The sequence below is a fragment of the Dromiciops gliroides genome, chromosome 3, assembly GCF_019393635.1.
Source record: "Dromiciops gliroides isolate mDroGli1 chromosome 3, mDroGli1.pri, whole genome shotgun sequence".
Taxonomy (NCBI): Eukaryota; Metazoa; Chordata; class Mammalia; order Microbiotheria; family Microbiotheriidae; genus Dromiciops; species Dromiciops gliroides.
The window spans coordinates 56,297,358-56,317,696 of NC_057863.1; the positions used below are offsets into that span (position 1 = coordinate 56,297,358).

Genomic DNA, 20,339 nt, shown 5'->3' on the forward strand with positions numbered 1-20,339 from the left:
TGAAAAACCTACCCTCCATAGCCTAACAAATTAAAGAAATCCCCCCCCCCCACACATAATGTGTTTATTTCTGCACATTTAACAAAACTACCTTTATTGTCCTCTTTTACATAGTACGTTTAAAGTCCGTTTTGGAAAATTTAAATATTTTTCATTTCCCTTATTTAACTTGTTTGCGTATTTTGACATTTTCACCAGAAACCCAATAATTTTCAGATTCAGTTTAAAATGGGATTGAATGAAAAACCTTTTTCAAAAATTCCTTTGTTACCTAAATAGCGCCACACCTTTCCTACGCGATTATTTTCAAGGATGGAATATTTCTACTTTTACAGCAGAATCTGTTTATAAGTTTTTTAAAAAAATAACAACAACTATGTCAAAAGGAAAGGCTGCCCAATTTAAGTTGCTAGGGGGAACAAAAGCCACAATTGTTCCGGTTCACTTTTGTTCTAAAAGCCAATACTCTAACCCATTCCTATGCTTGCTATATCGGCTCCAGAAATCTATAAAACATGCAAATTTCAACCTACCTGCAATTCCAACCTCCCTCAATGCCGTGCCAGCATGGCAGCACACTCTGCCATCTTTATCTAAAGCGATGGAGACCAACTGAAGTCCTCGTCTTCTGGCTCCCAATTTTTAGATGCAGTTGTCAAAAATCATACGGAGAACAGCTTGAATGTACTGTGATCACGAGAACTGAATTTATCAATAGGGAAACAGGATGGGTGGGGGGATGTCTTCATCCAAGATTTCTCCGAAGCTGCAACCAAGGAGGTGGGTTTGTTGGATTTTTTTCCCCTCGTTCCTCTGAGAGTTGGAAAGCCTGGAGCTGACCACTGCAAAGGCCACTTGTCACATTTGCTGAAAATCAACCTATGGCTACCAGGGCTGAAAATCTAAATTTGAGAACGAGAGCCCCATTGACACACACACACACACACACACATGATGTGCACTGCACAAGAGTTAAAAATAGATTGGACGTGCCTCCTACCTGCATAATAAAGATGTAAGTTTCAAATGCTCTAATTTGATATTCACATTAATTAACAATACAACATTCATTATTTAAATGACAGCAAATGCAGGAAGAAAAGGGTGACACCATCTGGAAGCAGTTTTTTTGGTTGTTGGGTTTTTTTGTTTTTGTTTTTTTTTTGGGGGGGATTTTGCTTTAAAGGAGGAGGAGGGGGGGGGAGGACAAAACTCTATTTTGAATGTGATGACAAGCAAACAGCCAGGAGCAAATGAAAACAGAACTGAAAGGTGATGCTTAAATATCTCAGCCCTTACAGAAGCAAAAACAAGTCTTCCCTACCAGATGATATGGCACACAGAGCATTTACATACTCACATTTGAAATACTAGGCAACGTATAATGAATTCTATACACAGCATGCACACAGCACAAGCAATGTTAATCCTGCCTGCCCTTTTCGGCTGTCAGGGGGAAGATACATACTGCAGCATAGCTCTAGGAAAGGAGGAGGCAAGAGACCGCTCACCTTAAATGCAGTATCTGATTAATGTTGTAAGTGACATTGCATATCAGCTACAGAGTCTTGGTTTAACTGGGTAGGAGGGAACAAAGAAAAATGTCATCAACTGGTGATGTAAGATGAGTCCAATCACTAAACACTGCTTGGTAAACTCGAAATTCTGCAACCACACAGTGGTAGGCATTTCAAACCCTTTTCCAAGCGGCTGGATCCTCCTGCTTCTGAGAATAAAACAATCCTTTTGCTAATGAAGAAAGACTGGCAAGCACCCTGTAATATCCTCTTCATGAAGAAAGAATTCAGACAGTATGTATCTGCTCCTGGATGTATTTCATAGATTGTGAATGTTAAACCTTAGATTCTTTTTTAAATGTTAAAGCTAGCATAGGCATTAGATAAATATTCATTTTAATGGATGGTGGAGCATCTCGATATCATATTGCAGAATCCTTAATGGTACTGATAGGACCGTAGAAAGAGGGGGTCTCGGTGCATGATCAGCTGTCTCTGTCTGAGCGATATGCTGCTAACCACAAGCAGTGTAACTGTATCTGCTAAATATATCAGCTAAATATGCAGAGGAAGCAGGTACTCTCTTGGACAGAATTTTGTTGAAATATGAATGGCTTGGCTTCATTTAGGAGCCCAATAAAACACAGTAAAGGAAAATGTATTTTGTGCTGGGTTCCTTTCAATTTACGGCAGGCTATTATAAAAGCTAACCTAAAGGATATTGACCTACATATAACACACAGACTTACAAGCATGCCATAGACTGTCAGAGCAAGGAAAGGCAACAACGATTATTTTTCTCTCCTCCCCACCCCCCACCCAGAAAAAAAAATTAAATTGAAAGCCCCAACTCACAACTGTGAATTCCAGAAGGCTAGGGTACACACTGTACATGAAGAAACCACGTTAAGCTGGGATGCAATCTTTCTTTGTTTTTCTCCGAGGCTTTTCTTAGCTAAGATTAGACAGTGACATCATGGAAGTCAATGCAGGCACCAAGGTGCTAGAGTTTTTAGGGCTGACATGTTTTTGGAACATTACGTCTCATCTGTCCAAATACCCAATTTCATACCACCATCTTTCTCGACATCTCTCCTCCCCACCGCACCCTACCACACCCCCTGGTCTTCAAGATTAATGGGATCTGGTTAGACTAGGTATAATAAACTGGGACTGTCTTCTATGAAGATTGAAAAAAAGTAAATAGTAGGAAATTAAATTTTGTAAATAAAATAAAATTTTCAAGGATCTTTCCACATCCCACTATTTATCTCTTCTTCCCTTCAAGAAACACAAGCACACGCACACACATACACACATACACCCTCCAAGTTCAAACGGCAATAAAATGCTTAAAAATTACCAGATAGAAAGGACTGCTTATTCAGGATTTTGAAGACATATCTAATAATCAAATAGTAGTTTTCTACATCTTCACTGTCACCATGTCCCCAAAGAGAGCGAAATAGCTCCAGCTTACTGGAGATGCTCCCTCAAGACTATGCATGGTCAGATAAAGAACTGAAAGCGCTTAATTTACTATGTTGTAAAAAGAAAGGAGTCTTATTTTTAAGGAAATAGAACAGACTCCTCTTCCTCCTCTTTGCTAAGCCACAAAGAAACAATACCCTCCCCCATCCTTAGAACCTGGAAAAAAGCCAGGACATTTAAAAAAATGCTATGAAGCTGATTTTGAATACGTACTATTTATTTTGTTTTTGTCTGTTTGCTCCTCTTCCCTCCCCCCACCCCACTCCACCCCAAAGAAGACTTTATTTGTCCACTGCACTATTGGATAGGATTCTGCCCAAGTATGAAAAGGAATGGGTAATTTCTTGAATTGAGAGTCATTTTTCTTTAAAACCTCTGTCTTCTCAAAGGACTAGATAACAACAATCATGTTATCTAAACAGTCAAGTTCATTGGAAAAATCTTTCAAAGAAACCTATTAAACACTCATGTGCCAGATTTCACAACTAGATTCCTTCCTTCCTTCTTTCCTTCTTTCTTTCTTTCCTTCCTTCCTTCCTTCTTTTCTTCCCTGAAGCTTCAATGATTTTAATATATAGAAGTAACCAATACTCACTGAGTATTTTTTAATACTTTAAAAAGCCAGGAATTAGGTCATCCAAATAGGCATACCTTAACCATGTAGATTTTCTTGCCCAGTGGAGCACATCTCTCACATTTAACTAGTTCCGCAACAAATGAAGCTCTGACAAAAACCATTAGGTACTGGCTTCATGTCCACTGGTAGAACCCTGTTCTCTCTTCCCTCCTCCCCCCATCCTTAACCTTAAAAAAAAAGAAAGTAAGTAAGTAAGAAAAAGCTAGTTAATATCAGAATGAAACCTCTCAGGGCACTCAATTCTTCCATTGTCTTGAGAGGCTGTGAACTGGATAGGATATAAGGGAAAATACTTCGGATACCAAATTAATGGTAAAAAATCTGGTGATAAGCAAAGCATGTTTGGCCACTTCCCCAGTTTAGCCTTCTGTTTTTGATAACTGCTATGGTAGCTAAATTCATACAACTAACAGTAGAGAATCCTGCATCCCCTTCCCTAGTACAATAACAATAGCCAATAGAGTAATCCATACCAGGCTCCCTTGAGGTAAGTGAATACCATTATTTCCACTTTAAAGAGACAGAGTTTGCCTGAGTGTGGTCAGATCTTCTATTACTACTCAGCATGCCAGATGCCAAGATGTACAGTCAGTTTGCTAGGCCAAGCTGCTTCCACATCTCCCTATGGAATTCATCATCATGCCCTTTTCAAACAGGGTCTAAAAAACATCCATTGGTTTATTTTGCAATACTCCAAAACTCTCTTTTTGAAAACATGGAACATTTCTCAAAGACATTTCCTAGTCATGTTAAACAAATTCAGATTATTACCAGGAAAGTTTAGTTGGGCTTTTGTGAAATATCTAACCATGCATACTTTTTAAAAAAGAAAAGAAATATGCTTATCCCTTATGCCAGAGATTCTTAATCTTTTTTGAATCGAGGATCCCTTGAGTAGTCCTATGAAACCTATTGAACCCTTCTCAGAATAATATTTTAAAATGGATATCATAAAATTCATAGAATTACATAGGAAACCAATTATATTAAAATGCAGCTATCAAAATAAATAAAACACAAGGTCATACAAGGTCATCTTCCTTAAGCTTTCTAATGATGACAAATGGCAAAGATTCATCTTCATTTATGAGTTTTTTATTTGTGAGCCCTTTCTACCAGTCTTCTCAGAGTATCTTTTTTTCTCCTCTTAAAAAAGTGACAGCTCAAAAATCCCTTTCTTCCCTGGCTTTTTTAGAATAGAAATAGTCAGAAAAACAAGGTCCAAGAACCATAGGATCGTCCATTGGAAGGAACCTCAGAGGACATTCAGTCTGACCCCCTGATTTTAGAGATGAGGGGGTTAAATGAGTCGTCCAAAGTCACACGGGTTGTAAGCATTGGAGGCAAGATTTGAACCTGGCTTCTCTAATCCCAGAGTCAACACTTTTTCTAGGAGTGACAAACAGAAGCATGGACAATTAGTCAATAGGAGAGCCAGAATTGGAACCCAAGACACCGATCCTATAAGGTTTCATAGATCCACAACTGGAAAAAACCTTGGAAATCAATTCAACAACCTCATTTTACAAATGAAGAAAAAACAAAGATTCAGTCAGAGTGACTTGATGAAGGTCATAAATACAACAAATAGTGACATGGGTTAAACCCAGATACTTACTCTTGACTTCAAATGCAGCATGCCCTCTATTTATACTGCACTGCTGTTCTCAAGTCAGAAGAATCTTGGACAGTTTTTAACATCATGGTGGTGAGGCCCAGGTGCCCATGAAAGTTTCAGTATGAGAGGTCCCATTTTCCTTTTGTATTAAACTCCTTACGTGCTCACAGCCTTATTGCTTTAGGCCCTCAATGGATTGCCTTCAGGCCTGTGAACCCAAGCCAAACTGCATGGCTCAAGTAAAAAGCACACAATCTGTGCATTAACTGTGTCTGAAGCAATCAGCAACAGCGGCAACAGATAATACAATCCCATTAGTGCTCGAGCCCCCAGGTTGCTGTCCCTTCCTTCTGTGAAGGCCATTTTAATCAGAGAGGTTTTATTCTGTGTGTCTCAGGTCAGCCAATTAAAGCTTCGTCCCAACAGGAGAAGCAGGGGCTTGCTGAGATAAGGTTGAAGTGCTAGATTCCTAATGATGTCCTTACCAGACCTATCCCACTCCAAACCATAATGGGAGTTTTGTTAGAAAAGATGTCTATGCTTGATAATACCTTTATGATGTATTTATGTAGCTACCAATTGTATTTAAATAGAATCTTTATTCTAAGGAACTCAAAATATTACCTATTTCAGAGATATTCAGCCTGGTTACTTGACCTTCAGATTTAAAATTCATTCCTTCCCTGCAGGAGTTGTAGAAAGAGTATTTTCTCTTCTCTGCACCCCAGATCCCTATTAAGCTAAAAGGGGAGAGAGAAAATTGGATTGATGATTTCCGTCATCTCTATAGGCTGTTCCCATACGAAAATAGGGACTGATATGGAAAATTGAAGAGTCTTTCATTTGGAATCAGAGGGCCCAGGTTCAAATCCTGTTTCTACCATTTATTATTCATGTAACCTTGAGAAAGCTATTTACCATCTCTAGGCCTCAGTTTTTTCTTAGCTGTAAAATGAAGGGATTGACTAGGTAATCTCTAGGGTTCCTTCCAGATCTAAATCTATCATTCTATGAACTTTATTTTATAGAAAGGGAAACTGAGTCATGAGGGCAAATAACCTTGGGCAAGTCCATCAGTTCCTTCAATTGTAAAAAGAAGCAGTTAGACCTCATGGCTCCTGCAGTCCCTCCCTTCCATCTTAGAAGAGGTAATCTTGTAAAACTTGACCATGGTAATACAGAATCGATAGGAAATTAACTGGGCATCCTGGAAATTGGTATATGATGGGGGTGGGGGGGAGGTCAGGGTATCTTTCATCTCTTTTGATATAGAGTAACTTTATACATCATCCAGATGGCTCCCCAAACACCCTGCAAATCTCCCTAATTGGCAATACTAGCTAGATTCTGTTTATAAACACATCCAGGGTGATCATCTTACCTATTTGTCAAGAGTAGACACCAGTGGTGCATCAAGACTGCCTCGTAGCACATCCAGTGGAATGAGGAACTCAGAACATTTGAAGGCGAAATATCACGGGTGAAGTTATCAGGAAGCTGGGCCTGCAGAAAGAAGGCCCTGGATGAATTCATTTTGCTGCAAACACAAGTATTATGTGTCTGCTATGTGGAAAGCACACAAAGCTAGGCTGGGAAGATATCAAGATGAAAGGTGACACTGTCCCTGACCTCAGAGAGTTTATAATCTAACATGTATATATGAGGGTGAGATTCAATTTAATTCAACATTTATTAAGCACCTGCTGTGAGCACAACACTCTGCTAGATGCCACGGATTCAAGTACAAAAATGAAAGAGTCTGCACTCAAGAAGCTCACATTATCCTGAGGAGAGGGGAGCAAATAATTTATATACAGAGATAAATGTAAAATATGAATAAAGCTACCCAAAGGGATGAGAAGTATTATATTAGAAATAAATATATTAGAAAATGATTATAGGCATAGAAAACATTAAAATAGAATGGTTTTTGAGAAATTCAGGATCATTTCCAGATGGGGATGGTATGTATGTATGTGGGGAGAGCTAGGTGATACAGTGGGTGGAGTTACAGGCCTGGAGTCAGGAAGATTCACCTTCCTGAATTCAAATCTGGCCTCAGGCACTTACTAGCTGTGTGACCCTGAGCAAGTCACTTAACCCTTTTTGCCTCAGTTTCCTCATCTGTCAAATGAACTGGAGAAGGAAATGGCAAATCACACCAGTATTTTTGCCAAGAAAACCCCAAATGGGGTCATCAAGAGTTGGACATGATTGAAATGACAGAACAACAACAGTGATATATGTGGGGACATCAGTCAATCAGCCAACAAATGTTTAAGTGCCTCCCACATGACAATGCTAGGAATTTTGTTGTTGTCCTGACTCTTCATGACCCCATTTGGGGTTTTCTTGACAAAGATACTGGTGTGATTTGCCATTTCCTTCTCCAGCTCATTTGACAGATGAGAAAACTGAGGCAAACTGGGTTAAGTGACTTGCCCAGGGTCATATAGCTGCAAAGTGTCTGGAGCCAGATCTCAACTCAAGAAGATGAGTCTTCCTGACCCAGGCCTGGACCTCTATCCACTGCACCACCTAGCTGCCTAGGAGCTAAGGATATAAATATGAAAGTGAGGCTGTTGCCTGTTCTCAGGGTACTTACATTCTACTAGAATGTCTGGGAGGGGGAAAAAAGGAAAAAAAATAGAAGGTCTGGGAGGAGAGAGAATCAAGAAAGGCTTCATGGAATAGGTGGTACCCAAGGCAAAGGAAACCAGTTAAGGATGTTATTATAGTAATCCCAGTGAGAAGTAATAAAGGTCTGAACAAGGGATGGTAGTAGGAAAGGTAAAGAGGAAATAGATAGAAGGAACACTGAAGAAGGTAGAATCAGCAGGATCGGTTATGGAAAGAGAGAAGAAGAGCAGAGACAACGATCACACCAAGATTTCAAGCCCAGACAACTTTGTAGACAGTGTTACTAATAGGAGCAGGCTTGCTAGGCAAGTTACCCTGTAAGGTTTTCAGGGTTTGAGAAGTAGGAGGGCAACTTGGAACACACACACACACACACACACACACACACACACACACACACACACACACACACACACACAGTAGAGGCCATCCCTCCTCAGTTTAAACATTAGCAAGAGCATGATCGTTGCCTTCGTCGTCATCACTTTTTCCCCTTGTGAAATGATGGCTGAGTATTTTCAGTGACTATAATTGGTCAGGATTCTGTTTGCCAGCAGTGCCAAGAGCACATAATGACTGAATGTTTATGGGGAAGAAGAACATTCTTGTATTCCAAACTGGACTTTTGTCTGCTGTCATCCAGCTCTGGACCCTGCAAACCAACAGGCTGAGTTAAAAGAATGGGATTTCCTAGCACCTGAATGAGCAAAAAATATCTCGTTGTGGGTGTGGAATGGGAGAAGGAGCAAGGAAGGGGCATGTTGGAAAGGGATAGTGGGTAGGTGAATGGGGGTGGAGGGAGGAGAAACCTTGCTGAAAGAATCTCCCCCTGAGACTTGTTAGGCAAAGCTCCTTCCTTCTCTCTTTTTTTTTAACCCCTGGGTAACAATTACTCCATAGCTCAACCTAAGAAATATCATCTTTTCCTTTAGCTGGTTGACTCTGATGATCAAATGAGGTCAGCCAATAAATATTTATTAAGCACCTACTATGTACCAGAAACTGTGCTAAGTGCTAAGGATACAAAGAAAATCAAAAATAGTCCCTGCCCTCAGGGATCTTACAGTCTAATGACGGATATCTAATGAAAACAATTATGTACAAACAAGCTTTAGTCATGATAAATTGAGGATGATCAACAGAGGGAAGGCACTGGAATAAGGGGGATCAGGATAGGTTTCTTATAGGATTTTAACTTAGCCTTGAAGGAAGCCAGGGAGTGGAGATGAGAAGGGAATTTATTCTAGACAGGGGGTACAGCCAGCCAGTGAAAGCGTCCGGAGTCTGAAGATGGATGGAGTATGTTCTCCGAGGAACAGCCAGGATGCCAGCGTCACTGAATCACAGAGTGGGGGGGTAGGGTGTAAGAAGAAAGGAAAGGGGGGGCGGCTAGGTGGCACAGTAGATAGAGCACCGGCCCTGGATTCAGGAGGACCTGAGTTCAAATCCAACCTCAGACACTTGACACTTACTAGCTGTGTGACCTTGGGCAAGTCACTTAACCCCTACTGCCCCACAAAAAAACAAAACAAAAACCCCAAAACAAAACAAAAATAAAGAAGAAGAAAGGAAAGGGATGAAGGGTAGATTATGAGAGGATTCAAAAGTGTTTAATTTTTAAAGATAAAGGGAGGAGGGTTTCTCTATGGTTTTTATAGTCTGCTTAGAGGACTGCTCTTCTGGGTTCAGTTACCAGTACAAAACACACACACACACACACACACACACACACACACACACACACACACACCTCTCCTCCCATCACAAGGATTAAGGGACCAAACAAGATGCATGTCCTTTAGCAAGACACGTGACACCAGAAGGGTCCAGAGCACATGCCCAGCTCAATGGGAAATGCTCCCATCTAACTTCTGCTAGACTATTAAAACCCCTTACCTTTGCCTAAGTCATTGAGCTGCCCTGATGCGTGAAGTAAGGACCCATGCTTCCCACTCATTGAACTAAGAAGAATAATGAGAGCTTAGTATCCCTTGGTTGTGTCAAGTCCAGAGAGCAGCCTTTTGTAGGATCATAAGCCCCCTTTCATCTTTCACTGTCTCCTAAAGAATCAGTACACCTGAGGTCCACTAATCCCACACTGGCAACCAAGACTCAGTCATAACCTTCTTAGGAAAGGATTTGGATGCCAGAGGATTTTATATTTGATTCTGTAAGTGATAGGGAGTCACCCTAGGCAATGAGGGGTAACAGGACATCATGGTCAGAGTTGTACTTCTGGGAGATCACTTTGACAGCTGAATGAAGGATAGACCAGAGTGGGAAGAGATTTGTGGCAGGGCTATTGCAAACAGTTCAGGCTTGAGGTAATAAGGGCCTGCACTAGACTGGTGGCAGTAGAGAAGGGGACAGATGTCAGATGTTATGAAAATAAAATCGACAGGATGTGACAACTGATTGATATAGGGGTGTGTGTGTGTGTGTGTGTGTGTGTGTGTGTGTGTGTGTGTGTGTGTGTGTGTGTAAGTGAGTGAGTGAGTGAGTGAGAGAGAGAGAGAGAGAGAGAGAGAGAGAGAGAGAGGAGTCAAGGATGACACCTAGGGTTTTGAACCTGGGTGACTGGGAAGATGGAGGCATCCTAAAAAGTAATGGGGAAGTTAGGAAAAGGGGGAAGTTTTAGGAAGAAAGATAATGAGTTTAGTTTTCAAAATGTTGAAATAGCTACAGGAATCCAGTTCTGGGTGGACAATAGTCAGTTGAAGATGTGACCCTGAGGGTTGGCAGAGAGTTGAAGGCTGGATAAAGAGATCTGAAAATCATCTGCATAGAAATGACCATTAAATCCATGGGAGCTGATAAGATCATATAGTGAAATAGCATTGAAGAAGAAGAGAAGGCCCATACAGAGCCCTATGGGACATCTAGGCATGACTTGGATAAAGGTCCAACAAAGGAGAATGAGGAGTGGTCAGGTAGGTAAATGGAGAACCAGGACAAAGTAGCATCATGAAAACCAAGAGAGAAAGGAGCATCCAGTCTTTTGCTATGGAAGTGTCACAAAGCTTTGTTTTCACTCCCCTATGAAGACCCTCTGCCCCAGATTGTTCTACTCACTCTTCCTATCTCTTATTCCCTGCCCCCTCCTTACTTTTTGTTCACATAGCTTCCCTCTCCTAGAATACCTTCCACTAGCTTTCTACCTATCCAAATTCTACCTCTAGTTTAAAATCGAGTTATAATCCTACTCTTGGAATTTGGGGATCAAAATTATCATTAGATGCCATGGTTCTAACCCCCTTTTTTTTTTGGTGAGGCAACTGGGTTAAGTGACTTGCCCAGGGTCACACAGCTAGTAAGTGTTAAGTGTCAAGTGTCTGAGGCCGGATTTGAACTCAGGTACTCCTGAATCCAGGGCTGGTGCTTTATCCACTGAGCCACCTAGCTGCCCCCCAGCCCCCTCATTTTGCAGATGTACTAACCTATTTCATAGGGAAACTAGGGTCCACAGACTTACCCAAAGTCATATCAGTGTGAAGCGACTCCTCTCTCCTTTCAAATCCCATTGTAAAAAATTGTCTATATTGTTACAATGGCCATGGGGTTAAATTAGTGAACAAGGAGTTTCAGGTAAGTTTGGGTCTAAGGACAAAAAAGTCCGATAATGCACCTGATAGCATAAGGTTCTGTTCTCTTTCCTCCCCACTCCTCACTTAGTAGGAAAGGTGGCCATGTTCTTCCTATGGATGGCTGGTGACCTTAGAACTCTGGAAGATTCGAAAAGGGAGAAGGAAAAATAAAATATGCTAACAAGAGATGAAGACCTACAAGAGAACCCAAAGATGAAGACCTTCTGCTGTAGCTAATTTTTCTCCCGTGAGTTGGTCAAGGGATATGCTGATGGTAGTTTAAGAGGGTAAACAATGACTAAAACTGGCCATCTGAGACAGATGATTGAGTGACATTTAGAGAGCGGTGATGCCTACGAGCATCAAGGGATCAGAGGAGAGCACAATATGGCTTAATGAATATAAAGCCCAATATCTAGAAGGAAAAGTCATTCCCTACAGCTGCTTACCGGATCCATGTGAAGGCAATAAATGTTTGTGTAAATTGTGTTGCTGTGTTTGCCATGACACTGGCTCTTTATGGCATTTACCAAAAAATGGTGGGAAAGGAGTGAGGAAGAAGATGGAGAAGATGTAATGTCATTACCCAAAAGTGTCCCCAAATTGGAGTACCATACACTCTGTACTTAATCATTCTTTGTCCCATTACTTCCATTACTGTCTTGAACAGTTTCTTAAACCCTTTATTGTGATCTCACTTTTAATGGGATTAGGCTTTGTTTAAAACAAGGTCCCTGCTTCCTATGATCTTTCAGTCTGGTTGGGGATGCTTTTTCATATCCCTCACAGCGCCTTGCCCACAATACACAGTATTAGTTCATCAACATACAACACCTTAGGGCATGAGGCATATTGACTTCAGTGCTGACTTTGAAGTCAAGATCTTGGTTGGAATTCCACTCTGATACTCACTAGCTGGGTGATTGTGGGTGAGTCACTTAAGTTTTCTGAATCTCAGCTTCCTAATTTACAAAATAAGGATAAATAACATTTTATAATTGTCCTTATACGATAATATATCAACCTTGCAGAGTTGTTGTGTGGTTTAAATGAAAGAAAATACAGAAAAGACTTGGCAATTTAAAAATTTTATATTATTATTTAAGTTTTATATTTCTGTTGTTATTGATAATAATAGCTATCATTATTTGGGAAAATCATTGGACTTGTATTCAAACTCTACTTTTGACTCAATACCCATGAATACTGATGCCTAATACAAGTAACTCAATACCCAATACCATGGGCCAGTCACTTAACCTCACTGAACCTCAGTTTCCTTAACTATAAAATAAGGAAGGATGAATGAGATGACTTCTAACATCCCTTCCAGATCTCCATCTATGATCCTATTAGTTCAGACTGAATTATAATTCACTGATATAAGTTGCCAATAGTGAAGTTTGAGGATAAACCTCTTGGAGTCTCACAAAGGAGTCTGAATACCCCATAATAAATACTTGTTGATTAGTGTGTTAGTAAAATATGAATGGAGTGCAACTGTGAGCAAATTGACCCTGGGGTAGGAGGTTAAAAGTGGGTGGATACCATAGGACACCTTAGGAAAATTCAACAGTGTGGTAGTTTACTAAGTTAAGGTGAGCTGGCTAAATTTAGTGAGCTGCAACAATACTCACCTCCCCCCACCTCTCGATCTGATTTGCAAAGAAACAGCTCATCATGTTAGTCTGAATAGCTTTAAAAAAATCACAGGCTTCATTTCCCATCACTGTCATACTTAGTAAGATTTTGAAACCAAAAATTGCAAAACTGAAAAGGCCACATAAACACCTGCAGGAAGCCTTGAGTGCTCAAATTTTCACCCTTGGGGCACACATCTCCAACTCCAGGTCATAAGGGCTATTTAAAAAGGCAGGCTTTAATCCCATTGGCCACGGCCTTTGAACCCCCAGGCCCAAAGCTTTGGTTGATCCCAAAGGAAGGCTCTACTCAAATGAGGAGATAAATGGGCTGGGACCTCAGTGCTGAAACCAGTCCCTGAAGGGTATTACCGAGGGTGTGCAGTGTCCTGAGAGCGTTCCACAGATATATCACCACCATATACACCACTCCAGAGAAGGCCCAGAATAGTCACAGATGGGGCTGGTAGGCCCTCAGCAATTTGGTTTTCAACCTCATCAGTTGGCTTTTCAAAATCACCAGTGGTCTCTTAGTTGCCAAATCTAATAGCATCTGCTCACTCCTTCTGGACCTCCCAGCAGCTTCTGACACAGTTGACCCCCTCCTCTGGGATAGCTTTTCCTCTTTAGGCCTTTGTGACATTGGTCTCTCCTTGTCATCATCCTACCTGTCTGACCACACCTTCTCAATATCTCTTCCTGGTTCTTCATCTATGTCATGACCACTAACCAGTGGATATTTTCCTCTACCCCACAAAAGCTCTGTCCTGGGGCCTCTTCTCTTTTCCATTCACACGATTTCACTTGGTGATATCAGCTCCAGTGAATTCAGCGATCTCCAAGCAGATATATTTCCAGATCTATATATTCAGCTTGAGTCTCTCTCCTGAGCTATAAGCCCTAATCACCTATTGCCTCTTAGACATCTCAATTTGGATGTCCCAGAGATGTCTCAAAATCATGATGTCCAAAACAGAACTCATTATCTTCTCCCCTTTTATCTCTCTCTCCTTTTCCAAACTTCCTATTTCTGAGCAGGGCACCACCATCCTTGCAGTCACCCAGGTTAACGACCTGGGTACCATCCTCAGGTCCCCCCTCCCACTCACCCTCCACCTGCTGTTACCACCTTCACACCATGTCTTGTGTGTGTCATCTTCTCTTCAGTCATACATCCACTAACTTAGCCCAGGCTTCTGTCACCTTCTGCCTCTACTATTACAAGAGCCTCAAGTTGGTTTTCCGGCCTGTGCTGCTTTCAATCCATCTTCCCCAGCGCTGCCCCCAAAGAGATTTTCCTAAAGTACAGACTTGACCATGCCATACCCCTACTCAAACTCCAACAGCTCCTAATTAATTATAGTATCCAATATAAAGTCCTTGGTTTGGCGTGTGTGTATGTTTGTATATATGTATATATAATGACTTACACACATATATAATGTATATATATATTTATACATGTATGGGGCAGCATTGGATAGAGTTCAAATCTGGACTCAGATACTTACTATGTGACCTGGACAAGTCATTTAACCCCTATTTGCCTCAGTTCCTCATCTGTAAAAGGGGGGCACACTGGAGAAAGAAACGGCAAACCACTCCAGTATCTATGCAAGAAAATCCCATGGACAAGAGTCCATGGGGTCATGTAGAGTTAGACTCGACTGAACAACAATAAATGTCACTCATATTCTATAATATAGAATAATTATATGTTTATAATATATTGATAATATAATAATTCTACAATATATAATGTATGATATTCTATAATATAGCCACAGTGACCTAATTATCTCTTGCACATGACACTTCAATCTCCTGACTACATGACTTGGCACTGGTGGTTCCCCCATGCCTAGAATTCTCTCCCTTCTCATTACTGCCTCTTAGCTCCTCTGGCTTTCTTCAGTCTTTATCTTAAACGCTTTCTCCAGGAGGCTGTTTCCAGTTTCCCCAGCTACTGCCACCTTCCTTTCTGAAATTACCTTTCATCTACTCTGTATAAATCTTTCTTTTCTCTGTTTTTTCTTTAATACACTCTCCATATTACACGACAGACCACCTGGTACTTCCTTAGTGGCATCTACTTACACTTCAGGGGCACTAATCAGTATCCTAGGTCATTTAATAATGATCATATTTGTTGCATACTGTTAAGTTACTCTCTCTCTGTCTTATACGAACCAAGTTATTTAATGGGGTCTCTCCTATTAGAATGGGACTTCCTTGAGGGGAAGGGCTGTTCTGGACTTTCCAGGGGCTCTCCAGAGCTTAGCACAGTGTCTACCACATGCCCAGCTCTCCCCAGTGTCTGAACTTCCCACTTCCTTGCCAACAGCCTTGTACCTGTGAGGGCATTCTCCCCCTCACTCACAGTTCCCCTGGAGGTGCTATTTTCCCTCAGAAGAATGTAAACTTCTTGAGGGCAGGGACTGTCTTATTTGCTTGTATTTTGTATCCCCAGCATTTAGCAGAGTTCCTGGAATATGCTGAATGTTTAATGAATGCTTTATCTATTTGTACTATTCATTTACTATTTAAGACTGGGTGCTAGTTACACACACACACACTTTTTTTTAACCCAATCTGTCAAAAAAAAAAAAAACCCAACCTTAAAATCTGGTGGAGGAGTGGGTTGGGGGATAGGAAAAATCAGGTAAAATAACCACAAATATTAAAGGAGAGAAGAATCACTTCTATCTGCAGATTTAGAGAAATCAAGATTGCTGTTCATTCTTCACTCTTAAAGAGGACCAATGACATCGGGAAGGTGATGTCTTGACTTGCAAGGGAAGTGGATTTGAGTGAGACAGGGCTGTGCAAAGTCATAGGTCAGGAATGACTGGAGATGGCCCCAGATGCCATCTGGATTCCTTGGTCTTTTTAAGTGAACGTCTTCCCCAGAAGACGTTTGTCTGAGAGGAAATCAGGAAAGGCTTCAGGAAAGAGGAGGCATTTGAACTTGGCCTTGAAACAGCAAGGAGATCTCAGTAGATGGAGAGACGTGGAAGGAATTCGCTTTAGGCATGAGGGATTGCATGGACAAACACACATAATTGTAAAGGCAAACATGCCCTTAAGCAAGTAGTGTGGTGGGACAGGAATGTGGAATCTGATGTTTCTAAAACAGAGGTCTGACCATGTTACTCCCCTGCTCAAATATCTCCAGAGGCTCCCTAGTGCCTTTAGAATGAAATACAGATTTCTCTACTGGATATTTAAAACCTTTTACAATCTGACTCCAGCCTACCCTTCCCAACTTAAAGGACTTAACTGTCCTTTGCACATTCCACAACATAGCCAGAATGTGCTGTTTATCACACATGACCTTCCATTTCCCAACTCCATCCATGCCTTTACATAGGCTATCACCCATGCCTATCCCTCCTTGTCTCTACCTCTTAGAATTGCTAATTTTCCTCAAAGATTAGCTTAAAGACTCCTTCCTTCATGAGATATTTCCCCTAGGGTGTCAGGGTCTCCCCTGCAATCACTTTCTTTTATATTTTTTGTTTCCTTTTACAAGTCATTTTCCCCAACAGAATGCAAGGTCTTCAAAGGCAAGGGCTGTTTTCTTTTTATTTTCTTATGCCTGGAGTCCTGGAGTAGTGCCTAACACATAAGTGCTTAATAAATTCTTACTGATTCATCGATTGAAAAGTAGTCTGAAACCAGACTGGAGCCAAGTTTTAGGGGAGATGGAATGCCAGACTTAGATTGGTATTTCCTTTGAGGTGACTGGGAGCCATTGAAGGTTTTTTGAGCAGAGGGGAGTGACACCAATGAAATCCTGCATTAAGAACATTACTTTGGCGCTTTATAAAGGATAGAATAGAGAGGGAAAAGAAGGGACACAGGAAGACCATGTAGGAGGCTCTTACAGTAACATAGATGAGACGTAATGAAATCCTGAATTACTCTGAAGGAAGCATGAATGGGAAAGAGGGAAACATGTCATTAAATGGAAGTCTGTGTTACCAAGTCAATGTAGGGGGTTGGGTGGACCTTGCAATGGGTTTCTCCTACCTTACAATGCTAATACATTTATTCAATGTCACATGTGAAACTAAGGGAACCTAAGTTAAAGTTTAACTACAAAGCTGTCTTTCTGAGGACAACCCCAGGGGGAAAACTGTTTAATAGATGCTTTTGTGCAAAAAAAAAAAAATAAATGATGTTTTACCCCTAAAAGGTGTTATTTCACTAAACAAGACTGAAAGGGAAGATTAAGAGTGCAGCCTTCTCCATTAAATCAATTTATCAATATTTATTAAGCACCTACTATGTGCTAAACAATGTACTAAAACTCTACTTAGGTAGCTGACATGAATGGAAGTCAATATGAGTTTTTAGGGTCCAAGGTCTGGAAGGTCCCACCAAGCAGGAAGAAAAACAGATGGCACAAAGGTGAACAGAGATAAGGTAACATTTTTGATGGCAGAACTCAATTACAAAAAAAACCCTTCGTAGTCTATGATGTTGAGCTGAAGCTAACAAGATGAAATTTTAAAGATATAAGAGTAATGTAGGGTTTTAAAAATTTGACTAATGTAGAAGTACAAGACTTAGGAAACTTGACTAGAATGGGTCTGAAAAAGATCTGGTGGGGTTAGTGTATCACAAACTCAAAATGAATCAACAGTATGATATGGCAACTCCAAAATATACCTCAAGAGAGGCATAGTATCAGATCCTCTGGTCAAACCACAAGTGGAGTGTAGCTTTCAAACATTCAGGGCAGGAAGGACAGTGCTTCATTGGAGAGTATCCAAAGGAAGGTAATCAGGATGCCAAGACCATGACTTAGGGGGAATGACAGTAGTCTTCCAAGTATCTGAAGGGCTGCCATGCAGGGAGAGAATTAGACTTTTTCTACTTCTTTTTTTTGGGGGGGTGGGGGAGGCAATCAGGGTTAAGTGACTTGCCCAAGGTCACACAGCTAGTAAGTGTCTGAGGTCAGATTTGAACTCAGATTGTGAAGTGAGCAGAACCAAGAGAACATTGTGCACAGAGACAGCAATATTGTTTGATGAAGAACTGTGAATGACAACTATTCTCAACAATACAATGATTCAAGATAATCCCAAAGGACTATTGATGAACATACTATCCACCTCCAAAGAAAGAACTGATATTGATGGAACAGACTGAAGCATGCTATTTTTTACTTCCATTTTTTTCTTTTAATCAAGTTTGCTTGTACAAAATGACAAATATGCTAATGTTTTACATAATCATACATGTATAACTCATATCTGATTGTTTGCCGCCTCAGGGAGAGGGGAGGGGAGGGAAGGAGGTATAAAACTTGGAACCCAAAACTATAAATAAAAAAATTTATTATTAAATGAATGAATGAATGAACTAACAAATAAATAAATAGATTGTATTTCCCATTTGAACCAAAAAAAAAAAGAATAAAAAAAGATCTGAACTCAGGTCCTCCTGACTCCAAGGCTGGTGCTCTAGCCACAGAACCACCTGGCTGCTACATATTAGACTTTTTCTGTTTGGCCCCAGAAGGCAAAGCTAATTGCTATGGACAGTGACAGCAAAGAGGCTAGTTTAGGCTTGATAAAAGGAGAAACTGCATAATGAAAGCTAACCCCAAGTAGCAAGAATTTCCCTAGGAGGGGGTGGGTTTTCCCCTCATTGAAGGTCTTCAAGCACAGCTGAGATGACTATTTGTTGGGTGTGTTTGTGAAGAAGACTCTTGTCCAGGTATGGCTTGGATGACATTGTACTAAGGGTCTCTCTAACTCTGAAATTCTACCATTCTGTTTTCTCCCAATGACAGCCTGTATCTACGTCTGTCAATTTTTTTTTACTACGTCCTATCATCTGTTCTAGAATGACTCCATTCTGGTGCTGGACACGCTGTCCAGGGCCAGTGTTCTCATACAGTGCCTTCGAAGACTTTTCAAGAGACAGAGCACACGGTGCCCTGTGGGATGCTCAGAAGCAATTCTTGAGGTACAGAGATCATTCAAATCCATCCTCCTTTACAAAGGTCAGTAAATTCCAGGCATGTGTAAATTAGGCATGCCTAGAAGTGGGTGGGGAAGTATATCAATTATACTATTTTCCTGGAATAAAATTCTTCTAAAAATTCCCATCAATTTTTTAAAAAATTACATTATCTTCTTCAATTATTTAGGAAATGACAATTTGTGACTTTCAGAGAGATGGCCAGGTAGAAAGGCACAGAACAAAATCAGAGGAAGAATTACTATTATACCCAGAGCCTGAACGTCACTGCTAACAATAAGTATAGTCACAGCAGCTTTATGGATGCTTTGAAGTGACACTGAGCCTAGATTCTAAATTACTCAAAATATTAGACACATATTACTTCCCCAGTGACTCAGCTTCCCTAAAAACGTCATCTATGAAGTCGGGGTAGGGAATCTTCATTGCTCTGACAGAAATGGAGAAGACATTGGGGTTAAAAACAAAACCCCCAAAGGCAGCCCTGCTTTATGGTTCTTGAAAAAATTCCAGTTGGGTGTTTTCTAAATCTGTTCTTTAGGAGAAATGGGGGAATTTGGGTGTGAGAAATTAAAAGCCCACACTATAGTTGGCCCTAGTGAATCTGTAAAACTTGTGACCTCTCTAGAGGAGAGTTGGGGGAGTTGGGGTGATGAAAAGGGAACAATATTAGTAATGTTGGCCTTGAGGGTTAGTGTATTTGATACTCTTGGGCTATTAGGGAAAATACCACTGAAGGAATCCATATTTTAGTCTCCGCGTGGCTAGTATATACAGCCTTGCATTTCTGTTTGAAAGCTGGTATTATTGCAGTAGTTAGAACTCTGGGCCCGAGTCAGGAAGCCCTGAGTTCAAATCAAACCTCAGACACTGACTAGCTGTGTGACCTGGTTAAATTGCTGTTTGCCTCAGTTTCCTCAACTATAAGATAGGAATAATAATGGTACTTTTGTCACGGGGTTGTTGTGAGGTTCAAATGAAGTTTTATTTGTAAAAAGCACTTAGGACAATGCAATGAACATAGCAGGTGCTATTTAAATGCTTTTTTTCTTCCTCCTTCCCTTTTCTGTTTATTGCTGTCCAGAGAGACCCTCATGAAGTGGGGCTGGGGTGTCCCTCTGTAACACTCAGCACCAATCATAGTCAGATGGTGTTCATCTTACAAAACAGGATGTATCTATTGCTGTGATATACAGTAATCCATAGTCATTCTTATCT

At 40.7% G+C, this 20,339-nt stretch overlaps 1 protein-coding gene across 8 annotated transcripts in view; it reads right to left on the reverse strand.

The window, feature by feature from the left end:
* ZBTB38 (zinc finger and BTB domain containing 38) overlaps positions 1–20,339 on the reverse strand; it is a 104,998-nt gene that overhangs the window by 68,560 nt on the left and 16,099 nt on the right. For 3 of the 8 annotated variants that reach the window (XM_043991838.1, XM_043991832.1, XM_043991834.1), the window contains exon 2: positions 6,645–6,766. The gene's annotated coding sequence lies outside the window, so the exon portion shown is untranslated. The other 5 variants (XM_043991831.1, XM_043991833.1, XM_043991836.1 and 2 more) reach the window with 5 other exon arrangements.